Source organism: Chlorocebus sabaeus, chromosome 7 (assembly GCF_047675955.1).
Source record: "Chlorocebus sabaeus isolate Y175 chromosome 7, mChlSab1.0.hap1, whole genome shotgun sequence".
NCBI classification, from domain to species: domain Eukaryota; kingdom Metazoa; phylum Chordata; class Mammalia; order Primates; family Cercopithecidae; genus Chlorocebus; species Chlorocebus sabaeus.
Genome location: NC_132910.1, coordinates 58,719,901 through 58,736,026, shown reverse-complemented (window position 1 = coordinate 58,736,026; position 16,126 = coordinate 58,719,901). Strand labels below are relative to the sequence as shown.

General features: G+C 37.2%; 1 pseudogene; it reads left to right on the top strand.

Moving 5' to 3' along the window:
* The first annotated feature begins 10,176 nt into the window (after positions 1 to 10,176).
* LOC103236704 (ras-related C3 botulinum toxin substrate 1 pseudogene) lies at positions 10,177 to 14,084 on the top strand (annotated as a pseudogene).
* Positions 14,085 to 16,126: the final 2,042 nt, after the last annotated feature.

Sequence of the window (16,126 nt, the reverse complement as noted above, 5' to 3'; positions counted from 1 at the left end):
AAACTAGTAGGACTTATTGTATTGGTTAGAAGATGATATATTTCGTTTCTCTTTTTACAAAAGGAAGGGGTTGACTATTGCTTAATGGATTGTATAAAAGTCTCTTATGCTTTGAGTCGTTATTGCATCTGTATTTTATGAAAAACTCATATTTTGGGCTTAGCAGATGGACTCATTTGAATTAGGTTTGCTTAAAAGAGTCTTTCCAAATTATACTGTTTAAAAGATTAAAGTAGTAGACTTGCCTCAAGATTTTCTAGAACAATGGTTAAGCCCAAGACCCCTTAGGATAAAGACATGGTTGTAACAAACACCCAGAACTCTGGTAGGTGGTAGGGGCAGAATCCTTCTAGGAAAGCCATAGTGCTTACCTCAAAGCCATTGGGGGGGGGGGTGGGGAACATGTTTTTCTGACTGACTGACCCAGATTCTTCAGCTGCAAAGCAAGTAGCCTATGAAATTTGCTTTTAATTTCCAAATAAAATCCATTTGACTAACACTCAGCATCCCAACATATTGCAAAAATAGAAATTTCACAACACTAACTAAACAGAGTACATATTTGCTGCAAAAATTTCATGAGATGGGGTCAATTGCTTTAGAAGATAAACTGTTTCAGAGAAATTTTTAAAAACCCTCAAATACTAGCAATTCTTTCTGTTTTTAGGCTTTTAATAAAATATATGGGAAGTGGTCACAGAGACCTTAGGATCCTGGTTAAGAAGTTATTTTTAAAAGTGGTTGTCAAAAATATCCTAGTTATTTTCTATTTTTTAATTAGAAGAATACAATTCTCGTTCTTATGCACAAGTTCTGTGAACATAGATTTAAAACAAACCTGAAGGCTTTTGGGGAACAACGTGCTCACTATGGGAATTAGCTGAATGGAAAGAAAGCTGAATGGGGCAAAATGAGTAGTTTTTAATACACTCAAGATCCAATTTGAAAAGCAGCCTAGGAAAAAAAATTAAGTGGAATTGGCCAACTTTGGTACAATAGCTTTTTCTGTTCTGGGTAAGAGAAGTAATGGGGACATGGGATAATATGAGTTTTTCCTTCTCTTTCCCTCCTTCTACCTTCCCTCCCTTCCTCCTTCCCTTTCCCTCCCCTCCCTCCCTCCCTCCCTCCCTCCATCCCTTCCTTCCTTCCTTCCTTCCTTCCTTCCTTCCTTCCTTCCTTCCTTCCTTCCTTCCTTCCTTCCTTCCTTCCTTCTTTCCGTAAAAAACTAAGGAAAGAACATCATCAATGACGGGCATATAGATGGACCTGTGAAAAGCAAGTTGATTTACAGCTACTCTTTGGTATTAATAAAGGGGTGCTTTGCCTGGAGACACTTCAGGAATCCAAGGATGAGCTTTGGTGGTTTATGAAGTTCCCAAATTCTCAACATATGCAATTTGCATTTTTCTAGAAAGAAAGAACTCTTGTCTTTCACCAGATTCTCAAGAGGCTCCATGACCTTGAAAAGTATAAGGACCCTTAGTAGAAAGCTTTTAAAGCAAATGCAGTAGTTAAACACTGCTATAATTTTTAAATGATATTTTAGTATGCCTATGAATTTCTTGAAACATTTTTTTCAAGAAACTTCAGATTAGGATTTTTCATGTAGCACTACTAAAACAGGACTTTTCCTACTTAAAATTATCTATCTCACTAAAATTAGTGGGCAGAAGTTTGGGGGAGAAAAAGAATTTGCATAGTCTTAAATGATCTCCTCTAAAGTTTTATCTACATAGGGAAATATAGTAAATTTACAGTGGAGAAAGCCAGCATATACCACATTAGTCAAGTGTAATGAGACGTATATGTACCATTAATCCCTTGATAAGATTCCTTGAGAAAGAAATGACATCATTTCTGTGATATTATTGCCAGCAATGCAGAACTTCCTTCTAATGTTGACACAAAAACCAGAGAAACCCAAACCAAGAGACATTCTACAAAATAACTGATCAGTAATCTTCAAAGTGTCTATATCAAGAAAGATAGAAAAATTGAGGAGCTGTGACGGATCAGAGGAAACTGAGAGGTATTACAACAAAATACAAGGTAGGATCCTGGTAGAACCCTGAAATGAAAAAAAAAAAAAGAACATTAGTGAACAAACTGGTGAAATTAGATTAAAGTCTCTAGTTCAGTTAATATAATTATATCAGTGTTAATTTCTCAGTTTTGACAATTGTCCCATGTTTATGTAAAATGTTAACAAAAGGGGAAGCTTCATGAGGGATATACAGGGACTCTTTTACAAGTCTTGAAACATTTTCTATAATTCTAAATTTAGTGCAAAATAAAAAAATAATAAAACTGAAAACAATAGACCCCTGATGACATCATTTTAACTTTTGGGCCTACCTTTGCCTGAATTCTGACCATCTTCTAACAGTGCAACTAGGTAAAACAATACATTCTCTTTTTTCTTAAAAGATTAAGACAAAATAAAATACTCTTAATGTGCTCGAGCTCATTAATGCTCTGCAAATACGTTAAATTATTTTTATCTTTCCTCTCGTTGATTTTGTTGAGTTATAAATATGGATTCTCATTTGACTAAGCATCCTTGATTCAATTGTCCTTTATTCTTGATCTTGGACACAAGATCATACTTTTGTGTCACATCTAGGCATGGGTCGTTGACTTAAAGTTTCTGGCTACTGATTTTTATGTATTTAATAATTACTAGAAGGTGTGTTCTGACGTTTTGTTATTAAGTTGGAATATATTGCCTTTTCTGTTTTTCATAATTTTTGCAGAATCCTTCGTAGTAGACATCCTATGTTGTTTACTATCAGACATCTAATAGCTCTTTGTACCAAGAGGATGTGTAGGTTATCTTACACTGTTCCTCCATCTTTTATTCACTTAAAAAATAATTGAGTGACTACTAAGTGTCATTATTTTTCAGATGAGAATAAGACAGGCAAGATCTCTTCTGGTTCATCACCATCATATCTGTATTTTTACCCCATAGAAAGGAGGAAAAAGGGAGTTTGGAATAAGTGACTTTGCTTTTAGAGATCACTTGGAAGTTGCACACACATAAGTTCTGCTCATATCCATAGCCCTAACTTAGTCATGTGGCTTTACCTTCTTAGAACAAAAGAGGCAGTCATGTACCCTTAAAACTTGCTGGAGGAGATCATTATTTTAAAGAAAACAGAGAGAATATGGAGATATCTGCTACACTGGATTTTAAATGCAAGACTCATAAATACTGATCTGCTTCTTAAAAATGTCACTCTAATAGCTTTGTGGATAATGGAGTTCAGTGGAGCAAAAGCAGAAATTTGGAGACCGGTTAGGAGGCTATTTGCAGTTGCTTAGGTGGTAGGTCATGGTGGTTACTTGGGAGTTGGCATAATACACATGTAGTGTTAACTAGTAACATGTTAAAGTCTCACTTGGATAATGAAATCATTGTAAAATTTAATAAAATATAGAGTATTACAGTTGCCTTTTACATAATCAATGTTTCCTATACCTGGAGGCTGGTTGTATTATTATATATACAATTATTTTATAAGTAAATATAATAATTTACTTTGGTTTTATTTTGGACACCAAGCTAATAAGTCTGATTGGCTTTACAACATGATATTAGCTGAAAGATGAGTTAATAAGTTTTTTTCATAATACAAGTGAGAGACAATAGTGACTGGACTAAGACTGTAGTAGTGTGGATAGAGAAAAGAAGGAAAAGTTAGGATATACAGTATTAACAGGTATAGTAGCAGAACTGATCGATGGAATGCGAGAGGTAAGAGCAAGAGAAATTAAAAATGGCTCATAGGTTTTAACTTTTATCAATTTGGTGAGTGTTTCTGCCATTTACTGAGACAGACGGTGGAGAAAAAATGGGTTGCCAGGGGTGAATTGAAATCAAGATTTACATTTTGGTCATCTTATGTTTAAGATCTCAAATAAAAAACAAAATTAATGTTCAATAGCTGATTAAATATAGAAGCCTGGGGTTTAGGTGCCAGGTCAAGGGAAAGATAATAAATGTTCCTGGGAATTTTGAAGGATAAAGTGAGGCAAATAAACCCAGCAGAAAGTGGAAAGTTCTAGGGGATGGGTCTTGCAGCAATACGAATAATAATGAAGTCTCAGAGTAGTAAGTTTGGCTTACTTGCTGAACTAATGGCTCTACCTTTGGTAGCATTCACAGTTGGAGAGGTGCTCATTCTCCACAAAATATTTAAATTTTTATGGTGACTCTTCATAATTAAGTGGATAATGGCAACCAGTGGATAGGAATGTCGTGGAATTCTTTTTAGAAAGAGCCACCTCAAAGAATGTGCAGTTCATAAGCCATGAGCTTCTTTCTTCCCTTTGCATACTCCACATTCGTTTGCACTATGGTGTTTTTCTTCTTAACTCCCCAGACCTACTCACTGAGACCTGCTAAACTTTCAAGGTCAGTTGATATTTTCATCAGGATAGGTCAGAAGAACTTTGCAAGCAGATCATAAGCTTGGAGACATCATTTGTGCATTCTTGAACTTGAGTCTAGGTCCAAAGACTTTACAGGAACACACTGAACTTTTTGGAGCTGGCCTCTCATAGGTAATGACAACACTCCAGATAGACACCCAGGAGTAAAACTGGGAATGATGAAGTGTTACTTTGCAGTGCTTGCCACTTTGAACCTTTTATTTGGTCTCCTAAAGCCTACTCTTCTGTCTCTTTCCCTTCCCATCTCATCTTTTATCCTCTTCTATCACTTTTTAACGGTTCATCACAAAGGGAAAGTAAGAATTGGATGGCCTCCCTCTCATTTTGTAACACCTTGGACTAAAAGTGGATCTTTGAGTGTAATCATTTCCAGAGAGGACTTGCATTGTGTGCCAGTAAATTGACAATTACCTCCAAACACATGAGCATGTAGGGGCGTTATGTGTTGGGTTGGGAGGGTGTTATTTATTTTTTCCTCTTGCCAAGACACAGTGCAGTTTTCCTGTGCTCCTGGTCTTTATTTTGGAAGAACCACATCTTCTATCTGATGAAACATTTTAATAAAATCAGAGGTCAACATGCCTTCTATTCTAAGTTCTCTCTCTCACTTTCCTCTTAAGCTCCAGATCATTATATAAATATCAAAGCAGAAATGCTCCTTTATTCATTTATTTTTATTCAGTCATTTATTATTTATTGAATACCTATGCCTGCTCTGCACTGTAGTGAGAATTTCAGGAACTTTCAGATAGTTTTATGGTAGTTGTTTCTGTAGTGTTTAAGATTTTTCTCAGGATGATAGAACATATGCTTTAACCATCTAAAATATAATTCTAAGCTAATATTTGATTATGTTTGTAATTGAGTGGGTCAGTCTCAAGCTATGGATACTCAGGAAATTCAGAATAAGAGACAGACTATACTGTGTATAGGATTGGTAAGTGATAACTTTTCAGAAGAGAAAGTCTTTAAGTGGCCTTGAAGGAAGTTTAGGGGTTGGGCAGTTCACCCAGTAGGTAGATCACAATCCTTTGCCAAATTTCAGTCCCTATTTTTCATGTGAGTGGGAAAGGCTCTGCAAGGATTCTAGGAGATAGTCTTGGTTCTAATCCTTCTTATGTTAAAGGTTATCCATCAACTTCTTCAGTGTGTTTTGCTCATTATATTCAAGTCTTTTCTCCACGTAGTAAGCATCTTAATTTCAAGGTCTATTTCCATCCAATCTTAGCATCCTTCTTGGCAATTGGCACAATTTTCTGAATTCCTGACAGATTGCTTTCGGGGAATGAGAAGTAAGTCAAATGATGTCATTCAGGTAAGGTCCAAGTTATATTTTCATTCTCCCTAAGGTAGTTGCTTGGGAGCTCATTAAGAATGGACCACAATCAAAGCTCTGGAAAATTCAATCCATATTCTGGGACAGCCTGTGTTGGAAAGTCTTCTTCTAGACAGATATCAAGGGAGCATAAAAGGTTGACAAAAAGCAAAAGCAAATACTAGAGATGAAAGGGCTCTTTCATGATGACCTCAAATATAGTCAACACTCATTAAGGTGCCTTGGAGAAAGGTATACCATAGTATTGAAAAGCATGATCTTTGGAGCCAGGATGCTTGGGTTTCAATTCAAGTGGTGCCCACTTCTTCCTAGCAGCTTGACTGGACATATTATTTAAGCCTTCTCTATCTCGGTTTCCTCATCTTAACATGAAGATAATACCACCACCTGCTCCATAGCACTGTTGTGAGGATTAAACAAGATAGTATCTATAAAGTGCTTAGATATATCCCTGGCTATCATCATCATTCATCAAATTTTTATTTAATAAGCAGGAATAAAATGAGAGCATAAGGATTATTTTAGAAAGAGAAATATGTGGGTGGTTTAGGTAAGGAAGGAATAATGAATGAAATATTTTAAGTGCTAAGCTGAGTAGTTTAGTAGATAAAGGTAATCAGTAATCACTGGGTAAGATGTTTCAGCCTCAGATCTAGGGGCCAAATCATTTAGAATTAGAGACTTAGAGACTCAGAGCCAGGGATTGGTTTGGTGATGGTGGAGGAGGCAACTTAAATATGGCAAAGAGAGCAGATAGCCAACTATGAAATAATGTTACATGCTCAGTGTGCTGAGGATTTTTATGGCAAAGTAAATATCTGTACCCCTATTTAGTCAGCAAACATTAAAGTGTTCAGCGAGTACTATCAAAGCAAGTAACTTTGTCATTGTATCTGTCCTTATAGAGTTTATGGTTTTGCAGGTAGCCAGATTTTTAACAACTTCGATAAAGTGTGATGGATGTGAAGAGGGAGAAGCCCAGATGTCTGTGGAAAGCATCTCCTGGTCTGTTTCTCTCTCTGCCCACTCCACACTGCCAACTGATGCACTTAGGAACCTTTTGAATCTGGCTCAAAACCTACCTTCATCTAAAAGTCATTATTGATGGTTTCAATATTTTAATTTTTTTCTCACTCTTAATTCTATTATTTTACAAACATGCACTGCTATTCTAAGTTTTTGTATTCTTCTGAACGTATACAGCTTTCTCTCAAGAAGAAATAGGGATAGAGTACTGGACTATTATGGCTTCTGGTATGTTCCTGTATCCTTTTCTGAAAATCCTGTGGAATTAGGGATTTATCCCCTAAAATATGCCTATTTATTTTTTTCTCCCAGAAGACACACTCTTTTGAAGTCTGGGGTGTCTCTCTGTAGTAAGCTTTTACTCATCAATTTTCACTCCCACTTCAGTAAAGCCTTTTCTGTACCTGGGTTCTTTGATAAATGTATTTTATCTTCATTTTATCTGAGAGCGCCAAGTTCATGATGAAAGTTGGGAAGTCAGATATCCTGGCACCTTGAAGAAGAAACCAGTTCTGGGTCTCATTTGCAGTACATTTTTCTGTGATGAGTGCATATCTTTTTTCTTAGCAGGGCTAAGAATGTGGGGTATATATTTGTTAAACTACTGAAAACATCACTTATTGAATGAACAAAAAAAAAATAAAAGTTAAACTCTTACTGCAAAGACAATGAATAATCTTAGTGAACATTGTTAACAAAATTGAAGTCTTAAACAATAGTCTCCTTATTTTTCTCCTTAAACTTGATGTGGCATGAGATAAGAGTCACATAGAAGCAAGTCCAAATTAACAACTGGAAACCCCCAAACTGCATGCTCAAGGTGTTAGATTACAAGATAATTGATTTTTAAAACATGGTGAGACAGGCAATTATCTATTATCTCTCATATGAATACTGATCTTTGCACTGACTCATTTTAGACCCTTTCTGACTGTGGAGAATACCATCTGTATAAAACTGCGAGGTCCAAGACAGTGATGATCCGCTAGACATATGCACAACAGATGGCTGAAAAAATTATCTGCCCATTCAATTGCTACATGACTCATTTCCGCCACCTTGCTGCCCATGAAAATGTAGGGCTGCATAAAGCCAGTGTTTAGGTCATTCCTTACGTTGATTCAGGGAGGTCACTTGGCATGACTGCCTGTAGAGGGGTAGAAGGGCCAGCACTCCTAGACAATGGTGCCTAAATTCCTGCAGATTGCTTTTAGGGAGTGAGAAAAAAAGTAAGATAATGTCATTCAGGTAAGGTCCAAGTTACATTTTCAGTCTCCCTAAGGTTGTTGCTTGGGAGTTCATAGGGAAGGGACTTCTGTGAAAGCTCTGAAAAATTCAGTCCACAAGGCCAGCCTGGTTTTAGAAAGTCTTGTTGTAGACAGATATTGAGAGTGCAAAAAATCTGACAAATAGCAAGGCAAATGCTGGAGATGAAAGGGCCCTGTGATAAGCTTAAATGTTGCTGCCTCCATCATTTCCGCACTGAAATCAAAGGCCAAATTTGCAGTTTGAATTGTCCTAATCCTTCACTGGGGTAAATCACCAATGTTTGCAATCAGATATTTCTTTATTTCCTCTTATATCCATGATCCAGAAAAGGAAAAAGAATCAAACCAATACTAGAGAAATTGAGTATTCAGTGCTTAAGTTGACCGAGTCTTAGAATAAGTCATATTCAATTAATGTGTTTTTGCCCAGAGTTAGGCCTAATAATATTACAATGAAAGCCAGGTGAGTTGAAAAGGTCACAGTGAGAACCTGTGGTCTCTACCACAGTATTTTCCTCTTTCCATTTAATTGAATTTTAAGTGGGTTCATAATAAATGGGTAAAACCACTGTACTGTTTCTGCCACTTGGTTTTAATTAGTGACTGGGAATAACACAGTCCTGGTTTAACCCTTTAGCAGTGAAAGATTTATTTTGAGGCCTGAGAAGAAGTGAAAGAATATACTGTATTAGATTTTATTTTGAATTACATTTCTATCATTTCCTCAAATTTACTATACATTAGATTTGTGCCATGTACTCTAATGGGGATAGAACATTCTTGTCTTTGTGATGCTTACATTGTATAAGATCACATTATTGTTTAGACTTGAATAAGAAATATTTGAGAAAAGAACTATCCTGGAAAAATCCTGACACTAGTAGTAAAACAAATGTGGACGTATATTAGACTTAGCGTACTCTATCCACTCTATCCATGACTGCAAATGACCACTTTTCTGGTGAAAATTATTTTCCACTCTCATTGAAAATATTGGTTATAATTCTTGATTTTAAGTATATTGCCCAGTGTAAGAAATACCAAAAATTATTTTAAGCATCAAAACCTAACTTTTTATATAATTTGTGCAAAAAATGGCCTAATAGCCAAACAATATTTATGATGTTATAGTTAAATGACAAGGAGAGCCCAAAGATAGCAAGGCTTCTGAGTAAAGCTTTGCAAGGCGCACACACACACTTAAACAAAAATGTTTAAAATTTTGACCTAAAGAGCTATAACATGCATGTTTCTCCCTTTCCCTCTTCACTCTTTTCTTTTATCCAGAAGATGCTAGCATGGAATAAATAATATGGTAAAATGGCTTTGCTTTTTATAGTTTCATAAGGCTATGACTATTTCACAAAGATTAGTTCCACTGGAGGTCCCAGGTTTCCTGTTTTTATTACCCGCACTTCGCACGGTGGTTTAGACTAAATTGTCCATTGCAGAGTTTGGAAAGCAGTCTGTTCAATGCAGTAAATTGCACTGCTACTTCCATACCCATCTCTCACAGCCCACGCTTTGGGGCTGATCAGATACACATTCACTAACACAGAACAAATAAATGCTTTATTTCTCACCTATTTTTGAAGTTACTTCTGCTTTAAGGTTTACTCACTTCAGTCGTGTTTATTTGGCCTATTGAGTGGATATCAGGAAACAGGTAACCTGGAAAGAGAGATGACTATTGGAATGTAACTTCCCTTTCATCCAGAGGAGCCCCTTCACAGTGGGGACTGTCCCACCCCTAACCAGCCGTGCTGAGGGCTCAGTAATGAGCTCGGAATGTGAACCTGGAATAGGGAAAGCAAACATCTCTAGATGCAAATATGACCTGAAGTGAATCAGATTAAATCCGTGGTGAACTCTTGTAAATAGAATTTCACTTCTAGAGGACTGTCAGCATGCTCAGCAGAGTACAAAGTTATCTATTCCATGTGCATGGTAATTTAGCTAGTCAGCAGCAGGAGAAACGGTAATAGGTACAGAGATTTGTAATAACTGGTAATGAGGTAGACACAGCAGGTAATCTCAGCATAGAATAACTTGGCAGAAGAGATGGGAAGGGCAGATTCAGACATCGTTGCGATGAGGCTACGGTTTAATCTGGGGAGTGAACGGCAAGCGGCGGCATCGGTGCTGTCGGCTCTGAGCACTGTGCAGGCTAGCTTCACATCCAGTGCTGCAGCAGCCTGTGGCCACTCATCTGTCTTCCCAGCAGACGACGACTGTCCCAGCCTCACGACTCCTCGAAATAACCACTGTTGCTGTTTTTCGTCTGCTTTCGTCACTTTGACAATATGTCAGTAATGTGTTCTGTCCATAAATGGCGGTGAATTTAGAAAACAAAACCGGAAGCAGCTCAGTAGCTGTCGGTGAAGATCTTCACGTGTCCAGGCATTCAGGGACCCCAGAGATAGCATTTGCATGTTGTGCTCACTGCAGACTTGGGCAGTTATAATCTTGGAGGCATTGTCATCCTCATTTTATGAGCAACAGTAAAAGATTACCTTTATGGTAGACAGGATTGTTAAATCCAGGAAGATTCATGCCTTACTACCATGACTCCTAGTGTTTTTAATTCTACAACGCCTTTCTGCAGTTTCCATCACCTTCTTGTTTTCCCTGACTGCTTCCTTATTGTGGTATTTTACTGGGTCATGATAAGGTATCAGAGAATCAACATGTAGGAACAAGTAAAGAGAATCCTAATGTTTTAATATTTTGAAGGAGGATGTGATCCATATGATTACATTTTGTTTGGGTTGGGTTTCTCAGACCTCCTTTGACCTATAACCAATAAATTCTTCAGCAGTGTTTACAATTCCGCCCCTCTGCACCCAAATGGTTTGTGTGTGTGTGTGTGTGCATACGTGTGTGTGTGCATACACACACACGCCTGCGTGCACACACGTGCATTTGCATAAATATGTGCTTTGTTCTTGTAGTGTATAATAGGTCTGTAGCATACAAGCTGTTAACTAATTTTATGGAAGTTCTGTGGAAATGCTAATGTGTACTAGCAATTGCGATCAACACAGCTGTTAATCATCAATGTTTCTGTATCTCCAAAAAAGCCAAGAAACCTGAGAACAGTCGCTGATTCTAGCAATTGACAACACAGCCATTGGTAGGAGTCTGACGTGATTGTTTGAGACACTTTTGAATCTTCTCCATTTATTCTTTTGCTATATATCAATCATAGAATCTGAAATTATTAAAATTAGAAACAGGTACCTCTAATGGTAGGAAAACAACTCAAATCCCCAGGACACAAATAAGAGAGTGAAAACATGAGATAGAAAATGAGCTATTTATTCCATTCCCTGAGCAATATAATAGCAAACTGAAAGGGAAAGGATTATGCGTTCTGTAAACATTACCTGGGGATGAATAGTTTCATGGTTTACAGTTTTTTCAGATGCACATTTGTGCAACTAAGCATGCTTCCTTCTCCTTAGGCTCCATCTGCACTCAGGGACGTATATGACCAGGGATTGGTGAGTGAAGTTGTGAGAAGATGGCCATATATGCCTTTTCTCTAAGTGTACAGCATTTGGGGGAAAACCACAAGAAATTTGTGCTTTTGTGGGATGTACTGTTAGGCAAATGAGGTAGAAGGAGAAGAAAATAGACTCACTGCTCCTTCATAGTGTTACAGGACAGAGATGGAGTGGATGGGGGAATCCTGGATAATTAATAGAGATATATCAGCAGAAGAAAATATATCCATGTTTCTGGGATTTGCTGCTTTCACCACAAGTTGGGAGGCCTTGAATTCAAATTTTGATTCTCAGCTCTTGATGTCCTTAGTCCACTCTCCTAAATATATCTGAGAAGGCCCGTTAGTTTGTGTATGGAGAGGGTAAGCTGGTGGCAGGTAGAAAAATGGGCAAATATGAAGTTAGAATTGCATCATCGTAATAATACTCTTTAATTTGTTGGTATCTGTTTGATCAAAGTTCCCAATACAAAATATGCTTAAAATGCTGTTTTCTAGTATCCATATTAGTTTGTGTATATTATGTTATTTTTCAATAGTCTCAGCTGATAATGTCTGGTTGGTACACACCACTGTGGCCCTATTGGTGGTGAAAATATTTAAATAATTACAAAGAGCTGCTGCTCCAACTCCCTAATAGCTCCTTGCTGACCCAATCATTCCAGCTCCACTGGCTCAGACATCCTCCATAGGACCCCCAGCCCTTCACTGTTCTTCATTCCACCATTAAATTGTTAACACCTAGCAAAGCAAGGCCCTCCAGAGCCCCTGTTACAAGAGGGGGCTCTATTTAACTTGGTTGGTATCTGTGCCCTGCCAGTTACTAAATGTTTTGAATATCACACTTAAATGAAATAAGAAAGCATGTGCACAGGCACATGTGCGTGCACACACACACACACCCTCCTGAACATAAATTTAAAAAGCATATTTGTTAGGGGTTGAGCATTGTGCTTCAATACTCTTTCTTTGAAGGAACTTACTGTATTTTTTTGTAATCAATAACTCTTCTACCTTTTTGGTATTTTTTGATATTAACATTCAACCTTAAGTTGGACATTTCTTCACAAAGCAGCTCAAAATATTTGAGTAGCAGGTTTTTTTTTAATGATTCAAGGATTTATTAAGTCATACATGCAAAACATACTAATTGCATTAGCAAAAGATCAATGTAAAAACACTCCACAATTCTGCAACTGTCAACTTAAAAATTTTTTTTCTAGTGGTTGAAAGGTCCAGCGTTGTATTCTTGCCAGTGAGTTAAGTTGTACAGAAGATCGTCAACACCAGCACAGCTTACAGAACCTCACAGACCCAAAGGAACATCATTAGACTAAGTAACTACAGGAGGCATGTGTCCACATGGGTGAGGTAAAGAGGGTCAGTATTGGTTAAGTGACAGTGTGGGTAATCTGACAAGTCAGTGATGTTAAGAAGGTTCATAGTTTAAGAAATATCTAAAATATTTTAAAAACCATAAAACTGCAACACATGATTTTTATACCTAGTTACTAGAAAACTAAGGAAAGCACTTAATAGCTTTGAATAAAGTAACATAGAAAGCACTTTTACTAATCTACAAAAAAACCTTCTAATGCATTATGAGAAATATTTTATAATACAAGAAGGCATATTGCTCAGTAAGAAGAGGTTCTATAAGAAAAGCACTTACTAAGTTAGAGACTAAGAGAACAACCAGTTTAAAGACGAATTAAATGCCCAATTTGTGGAGGGATGACTGGTGTAAGAGAAAGGAAAAGCTTAAGAAAACACTTCCTGATAATAACAACCTTTCTTTCATCATCCACTGCATTTGACAGAAATTAATGTTTTAGAGTTTTTACCTTTGACACTTATTCCTTGTACCCACCGCTTCTGGTCTCAGAGCCCTGCCGCTGCCCCCATGGCCGAGCGAGTGACTCAGATGCAGGCCATCGGGGTGTGGTGGTGGGAGACGGAGTTGTAGGTGAAACTTGCCTACTAATCAGTTACACAACCAATGCATTTCCTGGAGAATATATCCCTACTGTCTTTGACAATTATTCTGCCAATGTTATGGTAGATGGAAAACCGGTGAATCTGAGCTTATGGGATACAGCTGCTCAAGAAGATTATGACAGATCATGCCCCCTATCCTATCCTCAAACAGATGTGTTCTTAATTTGCTTTTCCCTTGTGAGTCCTGCATCATTTGAAAATGTCCGTGCAAAGTGGTATCCTGAGGTGCGGCACCACCGTCCCAACACTCCCATCATTCTAGTGGGAACTAAACTTGAACTTAGGGATGATAAAGACACGATCGAGAAACTGAAGAAGAAGCTGACTCCCATCACCTATCTGCAGGGTCTAGCTATAGCTGAGACTGGTGCTGTAAAATACCTGGAGTGCTCGGCGCTCACACAGTGAGGCCTCAACAGTGTTAGACGAAGAGATTCAAGCAGTCCTCTGCCTACCTCCCGTAAAGAAGAGGAAGAGAAAATGCCTGCTGTTGTAAATGTCTCAGCCCCTTGTTCTTGGTCCTGTCCCTTTGAATCTTGTACACTTTGCTTAAAAAAAGGCTGAGCCTTCACACTCAATGCCAACTTTTTGTTACAGATTAATTTCTCCAGAAACTCATTTTGAACCAATTCGTAATTTTAAGGTTTTGTTTGTTCTAAATGTAAGAGTTCAGAGTCATATTATATTCAAATTTAGACCTAAAATGACAAACCTCCTTAAAACCTTATTTTTCAAAAGCCATATTCTTGCTCAGATTAAGAGTTGCCAAAATAACTTCTGAACTACACTGCGTTGTTGTGCCAAGAACACCGAGCACTAAACTGTGTAAAGACCTTCGTCTTTCAGAAGACTGTAGCTTCTGTAGTTAGGAGATGCAGACCCTTGCTAAGTAGTTTTCAGATGTGTAAAGCAGAACAGCCTCCTGAATGAAGCGTTGCCATTTAACTCACCAGTGATTTATCAGCCCATGTTCATGACGTAACATTGTGCCGTAATGGAATGGGTGTAACATCTCAGCTCTTTGGATAAGTCTTTTTGATTTCATAGTGAATTTTCTAAAAATTAGTTGACCAACTTTTGCTGAGATTTTGAACAGAACTCTTATGTTTCCTCTAATGAAGTATTCTGTTGAGTTGTGGGTATGCTGGGTTGGGTGTGTGTGATCAAAGGACAAAGACAGTATTTTGATAATATTTGAGTAGCAGTTTCTGTATACGTGATCTCTATACAAGGTAGTAACTGCAAGATGTTCTTATTCACATTGCGGAGAACTTTTAGGTGCACATTGGCAAAGTGCTTGCAGGTTAAGAAATGAATCATGATGGGTCGCTGGATTTTCTGATTATTTGCACTCTTAGTATAAACATGAAGTCATTGGCATTTTTATGGGAAAAATAGTGCTTCTAGCCCCCAAATATTTCAGGTTACATATTTTCTGCCACTGATTTCCCCTTCTCTCTATAGGAATTATAGAAAAACATTTACTATGAAGCCTTACTAAAGTAATTTTCAGGATCAATTACTTCATATGAATGTTAATTAAACCATACAAAACATGGTTTATGATTAAGGTGGCATCATATTTTGATCAAATAGTCATGTTCATTGACATACAAATTAATATTGTGCATATGTGTGTATTACCACAGATCTTATTTCTAGCTTACTAACGAGAACACATGAATGAATTCTGAAACTGTTAGCAGTAGTTAAGTTTACAAACTTAGAATCAGCAAGATCCAGGCTCAAATCCCAACTTCCCATAATATTCACCAATGACTTATTTTTTCGAAGCCTCAGTTTCTCTTTTTGTACAATGGTATTTATAAGAGTAACTATTTCACAAGGTTTCTATAAGGATTGGAAAAAGTGATGCATGAAAAATTATTAGTATACTGTATGTTAATTCTTATCATGTTTTATTTCCTTTCCCATTATGAAAAGCATTTTCAAAGGTGTATATTCTTTAGTTGTTTTCCACCAGAAAGTTTAAGAAACTTTCAGCTTGATTAATTGGCATTTTTGAAATCCCTTTCATTTGAACTATTTGGAGTCTTTCTTTAGGAAAAATTTTCATGGGAGAAGAATGCAAAATAAATATTACTCTAGGCATGTAGTACTTTAACAAAACAGATAATTTTTATCTACTTCTGCTCCTGAATACAGTCTATTGGTGCAGAGTGTGTGCCTGTTTAGATAAGAGGCAAACTTAGATAAGTGCTCTCCATGACTTATGCTGAAGAAGACAAGAGATAATTTGTGAACCTAAAAGGGATTGGACCTATCTCAAGTCTGTTCTTCAGACCTTAACATTTTTATTTTTTGAAATCTAAAGACAAGAAAGATATAGAACTAGAGGGGTAAACAGAAAGTCAAGGGTGTAAAGCCACATAGTGCCAGGACTTAAGCAGTCTTCCAGATAACAAATCAAATTTATCAATTCACAGCTGCAGAGAATTTTGAATGTAGGTGCAAGTTTTCCAAGGCTTTATGTGATTTTTTTTGGTCTTTACCACTCTCCACCACAGGATTAGGGTC